General features: G+C 40.8%; 1 protein-coding gene across 2 annotated transcripts in view; it reads left to right on the top strand.

The window, feature by feature from the left end:
- Nucleotides 1–13069, top strand: part of SLC2A13 (solute carrier family 2 member 13) — a 156002-nt gene that overhangs the window by 14145 nt on the left and 128788 nt on the right. The window lies entirely within an intron of this gene.

Genomic DNA, 13069 nt, shown 5'->3' with positions numbered 1-13069 from the left:
TGTAACTCCTGGATCTGTTGCTGCCTGGTGACCTGACTTCAAAGTAATAGTGGCACTTTGTGCCTTCAGGTGCCATTCTGTAAGGTGGGGCTGATTGATGTTTGCTTGCATTTTTGGAAGGCATTCTGGGAACTGCAGGTGAACGACACCTTATTTAAAAACTAAAAATAATAAAAAGAAATCTGTAATTCCATCAGTGATGATCTGTTCAACATTATGATTTATGTGAATGCACTTTGTAGATTTTCCATTTCTCAGACTTCTCCTACAGTCAGACCTCTTCTCTCTGGCTTCCTCTCCGTCCCATGTGTTTGGCAGGCAGTACCCCCAGTGGCAGTAGTCAGTGCTGTGCCTGGTGATGCCTGATGCTCTAGCTCTTACTGAAATGCTTTTAAATTATTTATTGCAAATCTTACAATTACTGGTTGTTATATAATTCCCACTTGGCTCTGTAACTGTGTGCTGTTCTGTTTAACTGGAAACACAAAGCATGTGTTCATTGATACATATACAAATTGTCAGATACTTGTCATTGCTCAGAAAAGATACCTTAAATCAACTCAGGTCTATAAAAATGTTTTTAAGATGCATCTCAGTGGAGTTACGTAGATTGTAATTTCCAGAATTTAACCTGACATGCTGTATCATTAACTGCTGTAATTCTTCAATTACTCCCATGAGCCTTTTCTATTCCTTACAAGCAGTCAGCACAAGATTCATTAAAGGACTTTGCTACTGAATGCTTGTGGTACTTTCCAGCTAAGCTTGAGTTTTTCTGCTGTGGTGTGCTGAAACAGTACGTGAAGGGTCTGTACGTCTTGGCAATTAAAATCCCTTTAAGCTAAGAAAGGAGAGCAACATAATCTCAGAGCGAGCGGATGAACGTGGATGTAAACTTGACCGTGTTGGAAAGGTGGGTCACGCTGCACCTGAAGGTAACGAGCAGTAGGCATCTGCAGTGCTGAAAGCAGCTGCTCTGCATTGGAAACAGATCCTGGGAAGTTTTTCTTGTCACAGTACTGCAGGAGGTCACAGGCATTAAGGACTGGGGTTCTACTATTAAAGGAGTCATCTTCAGTCCAAGAGTAGCAGCATGCTGCTAGAACAGAGACTTCCTTCAGGCCTTATCTACATATAAACCTGTCAGCAGCAGCTTTGCAGTGGATTATAAAACTGTTTTTATAGGGAAAAGACTCTGGTATTTTATTAGTTTCTTACTGTGTACAAATATAAATGGTATTAACTGGGAAGGTAGGAGAGGGTAATAAGGAATTCAGAAATCCAGTCACCCATGAGCTGTTTGGTCCTTTGTTGCCAGTTCTTGGTGCTTTATTAGAAGCTCTCATGACTGGTTTCTTTCCTACTCACAGTTACTCTTCGTGCTCAGTTTAATGAGTTCTTCTCCAGTAGATAATTAATTCTGCCTCCTGATGTTGCCCTTTTTGCAGTATTGTTAGCAATCTGTACTGTTTTGATTTGGGGGAAAAAAAACAAAACAGAGATGTTTGAAAAAATGTAAAGCAATTTTTCCACATTTGAATGAAAATTCAATTATCTGTAGCTAGATTTTGCTATAATTGATGTTCCAGTTAGATCTTGCTTTATGAAAACTTTAATTAAAAGATCAGGTGAAATATGACTAGGTTATAGGGAAAAAGAAGATGAGACACAATCAGTACTTCATAGAGTTACCTCACAAAGAGCTCGGCAAGGACTCAGAGCTCCCTCTCTGCTCTAGTGTTAGGACTGTCAGTTGTCCTCAAATATGAAAATTTCTTCATAACTTTTCTCTGCAAAGGCAGAGTAATGATGCAAGTGCAGAGCTTGTGAAGTTTGTATTTCAGAGAGATCCTGGCCTCAGTCGTTTTTCTTGGTGGTGGTTTGTGGCAGGAGTGTTTTCATTTAAGACTTGAACCTGACATTAGAATGTCTTCCCCCTGCAAAAGAGAAAGTGGCTTTATTTTTACCTGTAAAGCTTTCAGTTTTCAGGACAATCTGTGTATCAGCAGAAGCAGGCACGAAGGAGGTTCATAAAATTAACAAGAGACTGTAGCAGCTGTGATTCAGAGTACAAAAAAGATGAGGCACTTAAGGCTGAAAGTTGGCACACTTAAAGAGGAGCACGTTTCGTTGTCTGTTTAGTCATCTTACGACTTACAGTGATGTATTACAACTGGAGCAGGACAATTCACAGGAAGAGTGGATTTTGTCTTAACAAGGATATTTACTGCATCTGTGTTAACAGGAATGAGATTCTGTCAGATTCGCCATGTTGAATGACAACTCTTAATTCTTAAAGCTGCTGCTTTTCCCTTCCCTGCTGCCCACATCCAGTAAGGAGGACACTGCCAGATGAGAGAATCGGTACAGTGCTCAGTGTTGCAGAGGGCATTTTGGATACCTATCTTTACTTCCTTTTCATCGTTAGGGAGCCTGAGTTTCCAGGGTCTTGTAACAATTAACAAAACTTACTGAGGTCATTAGGATGCCTGCTCACCTTTGACTGCAGGCTGGCTTCCAGCCCTGTCTTAATTCTCCACCACTAACGTGCCCTGAGCACAAACACGGGGAAGGGAAGAGCCTCTCTGTGGGGGTGGCCCAGGAACTGTGCTCCTCATGCTGTGAGCTGGTGTTTTGCATCCTTGTCCTCTGAGCACTATTATTAACAAGCTCTGCAAGGTTCAATTTTAAATAAAGCAATCCTGTTAGCAGGATTACATCTGCTGCTTGGAAGATGTCTGTCCATCAGGATGTGTCTAAGAGACTGCAAGTTGTCAGAAGCTGAAAGCCGTGAAGGTAACATCTCCCAGGCTTTCCTGGGATTTTCTGTCTACCACCAGTCTCTCCCTCAAGGCCTGGAGGCTTGTTTTTAGGAAGCTCTTTGGCAGTCCACTGCCCTAAGAAATTACTGCCAAATTTTCTCCCCGCCTGCTCCTGATTAGTTTTGAGACTCCTCAGCTTTTGCCCTTTAGATGTTGATAATGGAGTAGCTGATCTGTTCCTTTTTTCCCTTCAGCGCTTGACAGCTCTTGTTTGTCATCTTCTGTGGATACAGCAGCCTCATTTTTCACATGTAACATCTCTCTTTTGCCAGCACAAGCAACCAAGGGAAGTAAATGCACACCAAAACAGGCTGAAGTACCCTTGTATTCCTTGACAGCTTGAGTGAATCATCACCTCGCCCTGCAGTTGTGACTGCTGGTCTAGACCATCACAAGCCACTTCTAGGAGTAAGCCTGCGGGGCCTGAGGAAGTTCAGCACTGGTTTGATGAAATTTCCATCTAATGAGGACACTTCAGTGCAAGGTCCTTGTAGCGGCCAAAATCCTTTCTGGGACTTAACCACATTACGTGGGAGATCCTCACCTGGGGTTCTCCATCTTGTCAGGTCCATCTCCTGTTACAGTCACATTTCACGGGCACCAGGCAACTGTAATTGAAATGGGAAGCTCCAGACCCTGGGGAGGACTTGCCTGGCAGCTAGGTATTTGACAGGCCACTTCTCATAAAGCAAGGAAATGTGCAGTGCCTGGACTATAAACTCACGGTGTTGACTTAACCTGTGTATACTGGGAACACCCTTGTTCTCCCTAGCATGCAAAACCTGTAGTTATCTTGAGGAAGAAGTTTTACATTGATTTCTATCCCCCCACACCAATGTTCAGTGTTGCAAATGAAGACACCATTTTTTTTTTTTTCTGTACGGTCAAAAATGTGTTTTATTATTTCTACATGGATCACTTGTTTTAAATGTAGCACATAGACACAACACTGTGAATGAAATATCTACCACAGAAAGAAAAAACATTCACTGTGACATATTTTCATGACAATGATACTTATGCTTACATTCACAAATGCATTATACTTGCATTATAATGATATAATTGAAACTTATTTTTGAAAATTGTGTTTTAGGTTGTTAAAGGCTAGAAAGGCTTTTTTTCTTTTTTTTTTTTCTTTTTTTTTCTCTTCAGAGTAATAGCTATAAAGCCCTGTAACTGATACCTGTCTTCCTAGAAATGATCCTGTGTCTTGCATAACTGGGTAACTAAATACAGTAATTTGTGTTAAAATATGGTTTTCTTCATTGATAGTTGTGATGTATTTACGTGTTGTAGACAAAGAATTACTGGGAATGTAAACTAGACAGAGTATTTTTATAAATATTCTGGCTTTCCAGAATAGTGTGTGAACACATTCAATGTTACTCCATAATTTTTCTCTAAAATACTAAGTTTGCAATGAAATTACTCTTTCTAGATTTGTTTTTGAAATTAATGACAAGTGGTTACTAAGAAACCACATTCTTTTCTTCATCTTAAGCTACGTGTTTGGAGTCCATTGCTGGATTTTCAGTTAACTGAGTGAAACCTAAAGCAGTGAACAGAAAAGTTAACCGGCTCAATTGTTTTAATAATTGCTCTTGTAGAAACAGACAGAGTTAAAACCAAGTTATTTCTTAGTTGAAGATGTAGGGCTTCCAGTTTAAGTTAAAGGCATGCTTCTCAAGTTCAGCTTCTGACGCTTGCCTCGTTTGTTTTAAATATCACTTCCCTTAGAGTTGGGTAAAGCTGGGTACTTCCATAAGTTGGATAAAGCATCACTTTACTAGGACAGAAAAAGTGGCTTATAAACAGAAGTGCAAAGTTGGAAATGGGTAAAAGGGGTATTCATTTACTGTGTAACTTCCAAATCCTAACCTTGTCCTCTAAAAATAAAATTTATCTGCACAGAAAATCTTCCCTAAGCCTTGAAATGTTCAACTGCTGTTGTCGTGGGGTTGTGTGTATGTAGGTTTTCTTCTTGTGTGTTTTTTTTTTTTTTTTTTTTTTTTTTTAAACAAACATGTAAGGATTGCACTGTTTTAATGCTGGCTTTCTAGCATAAATGAATGGTTATGCAGATGGGTTCTGCCAAGTCTTTCAGGGTCACTCTAAGGCAATGCTTCCTGGCTGAAAGTTGCTGTTTGCTGGGCTGAGTCAGCAGAACCAGCTGGACGTCTGCTCTGTTCCTGCTTGTGCTGATCCCGTGCCTTAGCACAAGGCCACGTCAGCCACCAGATGACAAGGCCAGAGTGGGAAAGGAGCTGCTCGGGTGCAGATCCACATCCTGATCCTCTGCCTTGCTGGGAGGGGAGGAGCGGCTGGCTGAGGAAGCAGCTCCTTATCTCTCCCTGTGCCTTGGCCATGCTCACCTGCCTGTTTTTCCCAGATATAAGTGAGCAGCTGTACTATGCAAGCTCTGCACATGCTAACAGAAGTCTATAGCAAAGCACTGCTGATACCAATTGCTATTTATTAAAACTTAAAGCTTCGCTTTCAAAACAATGAAATAAAGTCTGTCTTATGTGTTTATACAAGCCATCATAAGGAAAACTATGCTGTATTTCTGGTTTTTAAGTGGAAGAAAAATAAAATGCTCTTATTTTCCTTACGTGAAAAGCTCAGTACTATGGCTAAAAAAGAAAAGTTTCACTGAGTTGTAAGTAAATATATGCTGCTTCACTGTTTCACAATGAAGTATTTTCCACAGCTTAAGTTCACAGAGTCTGTCTACCTCAGTGCTTTTAGTAGTTTGTTTGTTTTTTTAATAGCTTTTTAGGGCTAATAGTCTTGTTTTCTTTTAATGGTTCTGAAACATACTTCATCACAATTTTTGGTACGGTACCTGTCAGGTGTAGAGAACCATAGCAAATCCAGTATTGAAAATCAGTGATACTCTCTTCCCTGCCTATGTGCATATATGTATATTTTTTGAAAGAGCTTTTCTTCCCCTTTGGGTTTCATAGAAATGCTGTTCCAGAAATAACAAATCTATTCCTGCCTGGTTCATTGTAGAAAAAAAAAAGAGAAAATCCATTTCAATGTTGAAAACTTCAAATTATTAAATACATATTGATAGCTCTGTAAGTGACCCCAAAAAAGACATATCACAGAATCATGGAATAGCTTAGACTGGAAGGGGCCTTAAAGCCCACCCAGTGCCACCCTCTGCCATGGGCAGGGACACCTCCCACCAGCCCAGGTTGCCCAAAGCCCCATCCAGCCTGGCCTTGAACACCTCTAGGGATGGGGCATCCACAGCTTCTCTGGGCAGCCTGTGCCAGTGCCTCACCACCCTCTGAGTGAAGAATTTCTTCCTTATATCTAATCTAAATCTCCCCTCTTTTAGTTTAAAGCCATTCTCCCTTGTCCTATCGCTACACCCCCTGACAAAGAGTCCCTCCCCAGCTTTCCTGCAGGGCCCCTTTAGGCACTGGCAGGCTCCTGTAAGGTCTCCCTGGAGCCTTCTCTTCTCCAGGCTGAACAACCCCAACTCCCTCAGCCTCTCTTCACAGGAGAGGTGCTCCAGCCCTGTGATCATCCTCATTGCCCTCCTCTGGACTCAATCCAACAGATCCATGTCCTTCTTGTGCTGGGGATCTCAGAGCTGAACACAGGGCTCCAGGTGGGGTCTTATGAGAGCAGAGCAGAGGGGCACAATCCCCTCCCTTGCCTTGCTGGCAGTGCTGCTGTTGATGCAGCCCAGCACATGGTTGGCTTTCTGGGCTGCAAGCACACGTTGCCTACTCATGTTGAGCTTCTCATCCACCAACACCCCCAGGGCCTTCTCCTCAGGGCTGCTCTCAATCCATCTTTGCCCAACCTGTGTTTGTGCTGGGGATTGCCCTGGCCCAGCTGCAGGGCCTTGCACTTGGCCTTGTTGAACCTCATGAGGTGCACACAGGCCTGTATTTTGTCTGCATTTAATTAAATCCCAGTCTCTCCTGACTTTGACACTCACACTAAATTTTCTCTTTACATCTTTTTGGACTAATGTAACATTGAATAATCTTAAAGTGACTTTGGATAAAATATATATGTTTAAATTTATGCCCCAAAGGAACTGTTCTATAGTACTAACGTTGAGGCTGAGGTTGAATGGGAACCCTGTAATTGAAGTGGTTTCAGTGCTTTTAAATATTAATTTTCATCTGACCTTAAAAACTTTCTCACTCCTATTTGCTTTTGTGAAAAATTCCCTTCCTCCTATTGTGAAAATTGTATTTTCCCCCTCTAGCTCTCCTACGTATTCTCTAGCTGTCCACTGATTGTGGCATGTCTTGTATTGCCTTCAGCATGCAGATGGTAGTTGATAGAACTGAATGCTTGCAGTTCTCTGGCTGTGGATAATATTTACTCTATGTGAGTTATAAAAGCCACTAAAGATTCCTGCAAATTTTTATGTCTGATTTCAGGTTTAATTTTTATTTTAGTAAGCTAAGTAACAAACTGAACAAACTAGGTTTTATTTTCATAAACTTTCGTGCTCTAGCCTGTAAATGGTAGGCTTTTTTCAATCTTGCCTGAAGTGTCTTGGCTCATTTTTTCCCCATTTTGTAACCATTTGAATAGTTCCTGTGATGAATAGTTCCTTCATGATTACTGGGTTTGTTAGATAGTCGTGTGTCTGCTATGATAGGTGGTTTCTTTATACTATTCTTGCCATATACCACCCTGGAGATGTTAGAGAAAGATCTTAGCACTTTTGTTACACAAGAGTTGTACTCGGCATCTCTCTCTTTTTTTTTTTTTTTCCTCTCTCTTTTTCTTTTTTCCAAAGATTTGGGTTTGCATCTGTAGCTTTTGATCAAAGGAGAGTTTATGCATGTGATGCAATTCACAAAGATTAATGGTATCTCAATTGGTTTTGCATTTACAATATGACAGTTGTGGTTATTTCTAGTGGCACACTTATTATTTTATCTTTTTATCTTATTTTTTTTTCTTTCTGAATAATGATTCTATGTTCCTGATCCCTACTGATATCCATGACAATGATGAGTCTTCAAGTGGACAGCAGAAAGAGTTATTCATTCTGTCTCATTAAGATAAGGTTGCTGTATACAGTTGAAACGATATCAGTTAGGTAAGAGTTTCATTTATTTTCCTTCAGATTCTTTAGGGAATTGGACTCCTTCCAAGTTGGACGCTATATAACAACACAGGTTTTTGGCACTAATAATAATAGTCAGTCTGGTTTGGGTCAGTGTCTGGATAAGAACATAAGCGTCAGCAACAACTTTGTGTATTAGATGTTCAACAATACAGTTTCTCTAAGATGAAACAGCTCATTCTGCTTGGATAAATTAGTGTTTAAGTAAAGTACAAGACTTTGGTGAAGTCTGCTGACGTTAGACCCCACGTCTAGAGGAGCTGCGCTTAAATCTGCTGGTTACTGAGATTTGTGTTCTCACAGATTAATGTGCTTTCAGTGCTAGTGTTTTGTCCCACTGAGCTGACGTATTTCAGAGCTCTGCTGTAGCTGAGTTCTGCCAAACATCCTTGATACAACTTCCAGTAACCATTTTTAACTGCTGTTAATGCCTTTACTAGATACGTGTGGTGGGTGGAGAGCTTAGGTATTAGTGGGGACATGAGCCTTTCCCTGATATTTGCTCTCAAATAAGAGCTGTTTCAATGAAGATTTTAGCTTTATCTGCTAGGCAAGTGGTTAGTGTACTAGAACAGTGTACAAATGTGCTGCTTTCTCAAATATTTCCCATTAGCTTGTTTAATGAGGCACTCTAATATCCCCTCAGGCTGACTGTCATTACTGAAAACTGAAGTGTTAACTGTAACAAGGACTCTACAAGACTACAGAAAGGCTTAATTTTTGTTTTGGTGAATTCTTATAATTGGTGATGACTTTACAATATGCTTCAGAGCTGCCTGTAGAATAAAGGTTGGTGACTGTTCCAGCTCACATATGTGTTTTTGAAAGCTAATGGTCTTTTAGAATAAATACCCTTTGTGGTTAAAACGTGTCCTTCGTTAATGATAGACATCCTTCTTCCCACAAACTACTTAAATGGTTCTTCTTGAGGCTGACAATCAAGAATATAGGATTACTGTGGAACTCACTGCTACTTTCACAAAGTTAATGTGTTTCCTGCCCTTATCCCTTTGAATATTACTACTCAGATGCGAGAAATGTTCTGAAATTATGTAATGACAAGAGTGCCCTTCTTGTCAGAAACGAAGTATCAACCTTATACTGTAATTTGTGGGAATACTGCAGAAAGAAAATTATTGATGAAAGTGTCTGTATAATCTGATCTACTTCTGGAATCAGTAATGTTTAAAGACATTAAATTTAAATTGTATGTCCAGTGTCCAAGACATAAGAAGTTTATCAGATTTCCTATTTAATTAAAATCAAAACATTTCACCCACCTTGAATTCCTATTCCAACTTTCTCATAGCATAACATCTTTTCAGCTGTTTATTAATATTTCATTGCTGATTCTCTTCTCCATGAACTCACTTCTTTATCAAGTGGCCTCCACAAATCCTCCATCTGGGGAGCCATTTGCTACAGCTGCTTGGAACCCTTACAAGTAGCATAAACCACCACAGGCAGCTTCTTAATGAAGCGAAATTTAAAGTTACTTGCATTAAAGTTTAACATTTTAATGAAAATTTGCTCTTGACAGTTCATCTTAAGATATGTGATAGAGAATATTTTAACCAAGATAAGAGTTATGTTTTTTTTAACTATCTCAGTGCACCTTTATATGTCAGCGAAGCATGCCTTCCCAGTGAATGAGGCATTCCCTCCTGAAATGAAATGTTTCAGTAATTTCTGTTTCTGCTTATTTATTTGGAACCTCTAACAACAGAAATTTCTGTAATGAGCTCTGACTGTTCTTTGATGTTAATGGAGATTAATGGCTCTACTACTGGACTGTGAGAGCACTGAAACAGGATGGAATATCTTTGCTATTTGTATTTTTTTTTTTGTGATTCACGTCCTGATTTTAGTTTGGAAGTAGATGGTGTGGTGTCCCAAGGTGGTTTAGGCCAATCTCTGTTACCATGCGTGGTTCTGCCAATGGGGCCAGTACAGGCTTTGGATCTTGTGGTGAACTATTTAAGGGAGCTTAGTGGTATAAAAGCCTGTGTGGGCAGGGGGATACCCACACATGGTAACAGAGCTGGTTTACCAGTGGGTTCAGTTGTGTTGGTGCAAAGGATTGGTACAAGCTGGTGGGAAGGAGAGACAGAATGACAAAATGACACACAGGCACCAATTCCTGTAAGGGTTTCCTTAGTGCTTCATATTAATGATCAGCCTTTTTTATTCCCCAAGCACGAAAGGCTGACAATTATGAGTTGTGGGATGTGTTGTTTCTTTGTTTTATGAACCTTTTTGGTAATCAATACAGCAACACCAAAAAAATTGCCAAGAATCCTTCCCAATCCTTCCCAGTATTTTTGCTGCTGCTGAAGCTGGTTATTTGTTGATGCTGTTGAAATGATAGACACTTACATCCCTGGTACCTTAGAGCTTTTTTATTACGTTAGGAGTAAAAGTGCATCTCATTCAATATCCTGTCTCCAGCTTTTGTTGCTCATCTGTTGTTTATATGACGCACCTTCCCTCCTGTCTGCTAGATATGATTTGAGCTGTAGTGGAAGTCCTAGTTGTTACAGGATATGTTTATAATGTATTTATCTGATCTTGAAAAAAAAAAAAAGCCTAAGTTACTCCATCTCCGTAGTATTTTTTTTTTATGAACAAGAGCTTGGATTTTGTTTTTATTCTTTTTGTTTTGCTACATTAATCTAATTTCTTAAAATACATAATTAATCATTCTAATTATCTTGGGGCTTCTCCTTCACGACCTTTTTACGGAATCTCGGAGTGGTTGGGGTTGGAAGGGACCTCTGGGGATCATCTGGTCCAAAGACAGACACCCAGAACAAGTTGCACAGGATGGCACCAGGCAGGTTTTGAATATCTCCAGAGGAGGAGACTCCACAGCCTCTCTGGGCAGCCTGTTCCAGTGCTCTGTCACCCTCACAGTAAAGAAATGCCCCCTTATATTTAGCTGGAAGTTCCTGTGCTTCAGTTTGTGCCCATTGCCTCTTGTCCTCTCACTGGGCACAACTGAAAAGAGACTGGTCCCGTTGTCTTGATGCCCTCCCGTCAGATACTTATACACATTGATCAGAGTCCCTCTCAGCCTTCTCTTCTCCAAGCTAAACAGGCCCAGCTGTCTCAAACTGTCCTCATATGACAAGTGCTCCAGTCCTCTAATCATCTCTGTAGCCCTCGTCTGGACTCACTCCAGTAGCTCCATGTCCCCCTTGTACTGGGGAGCCCCAAACTGGACACACTACTCCAGGTGAGGCCTCACCAGGGCTGAGTAGATCACCAGGGGGAGGATCACCTCCCTTGACCTGCTGGCAACACTCTTCGTAATGCACCCCAGGATACTGTTAAACCTTCTTGACCACAAGGGCACACTGCTGGCTCATGGTCAGCCTGCTGTCCACCAGGGCTTCCAGCTCCCTCTCTGCAGAGCTGCTCTCTGCAGGTCAGCCCCCAGCCTGTGCTTGGGGTTATTCCTCCCTAGGTGCAGGACCCTGCATTTGCCTTTGCTGAACTTCATGAGGTTCCTCTCAGCCCTTTCCTCCAGCCTGTGGAGGTCCCTCTGAGCGGCAGCAGAGCCCTCAGGTGTGTCAGCCGCTCCTCCCAGGTTTGTGTCAGCAGCCTTGCTGAGGGTGTGCCAGATCACTGATGAGTAAGTTGAACAAGACTGGACCCAGTACAGACCCCTGGGGCACACCAAAAGCTACAGGCCTCCAACTAGTCTGCACTGCTGACCACAGCCCCCTGAGCTCTGCCATCCAGCCAGTTCTCAGTCCACCTCGTGGTCCACTCGTCCATCCCACACTTCCTCTCATCTCCCCTCATCTACCCAAGCCAGCCATCCCATCATTTCTAACTCTCCTGTCAGTAAGTTTGTTGACTTCATTCCTGAACTTCGTAATGAACTCTTTAAAATGCGTATGTGCTCATACTGAAAATACCTTTCTGGATGGTAATGGGATTCTAAGATGCCTTTTCACACCTGGTTTCTATTGATTGTCTTAAAATTGGGCTGTGTGCTCTCTCTCGTCTCTGCTTTGCAGTGGTAAATCTGCAGATTATAGTAGCAGTTCTAGTAATTAGTGTCATAAGTGACTATTTTAGAAGTGGAAAATACATTTAATATGATGATTTCAGTCCATCAAGTCATCTGACGTTTCCTGTACAATAATTAGCTGCATCTTGTGGTTTAAATTTAAAGAACCTTCAATTACATTTTTTCTGAACCATATTCTTTACCGAGGTCAGGAGGCTAATGCCTTGGTTACTCCAGTGGATAAAGATTGGGGTTTCTGCTGTCCCTTCTCAGATTTTGTAGCTGTGGCACACAATGTAGAGCTTATAGTTTCTCTGACAGACTTCCAGTTAATTGTTTTCATTTTCTTTTCCTCACATCTTGTCACTTATCAGCTTTATTAGTTAGGTAGTAATATACTTGCCTGCAGCAAGGATCTTTTATTTGGTGTGAGCACTTTAACAGTGAGAGCATATTAGAAAATGTCATCTAAGTGTAAATGAAAGCATTCTCATATGAAAGATAAAGAAAAGATTACATTGCAGCCATATTTACTTTGCAAGGAAAGCTGTTCTTTGCTTTCAAATTTGATTAATAACTGTCCATTAAAATAACTACATAATGAATACTGGTTATGTATTTTAGATGTTTTTATAGTTGATTAACATTTAACTCGCTCTCCTAGACTGTAGCGGGTCTTCAGTTGAAAAAGAAAAATCTGCAGAATGCATTCTGAGGTGGCTGAAAGCAAAACTGTAGTGTGAATAATGTTATCAAATCTAAAATATTGCTTTTTTTCCTTTAAAGTGGTATGAATTCTTCCTTAATTTGGTTTGTGTCAGAATAGCATATATATATATTATTTCTCTCTCTCTATATATATATTTCTTGGTGATTTTTTTTTTTAGAAATAACTTTGCTTCTGTGTATGGGTGCTGGCTGGATGGCAGCCAGTCAAACTGGGGAGGCTTTCCTAATCACCTCCCCCCATCTCCTGAAACCGGCTGCTCTCTGTTTCAGGCTCAGAGATGAGATATTTTTTTTCTGCTGAACTGAGTTTTCAGTTTCGATGTTTTGAACCTGTAGGTTTTGGGAAACCCAGCAGAGGCAGTAAGGTCAGAGAACAAGGCAAGG

The sequence above is a fragment of the Aythya marila genome (genome assembly GCF_965140915.1).
Source record: "Aythya marila genome assembly, chromosome: 1".
Lineage (NCBI taxonomy): Eukaryota > Metazoa > Chordata > Aves > Anseriformes > Anatidae > Aythya > Aythya marila.
Note: the sequence above shows the minus strand (reverse complement) of the source record. Positions and strands in the feature narration are given on the sequence as shown.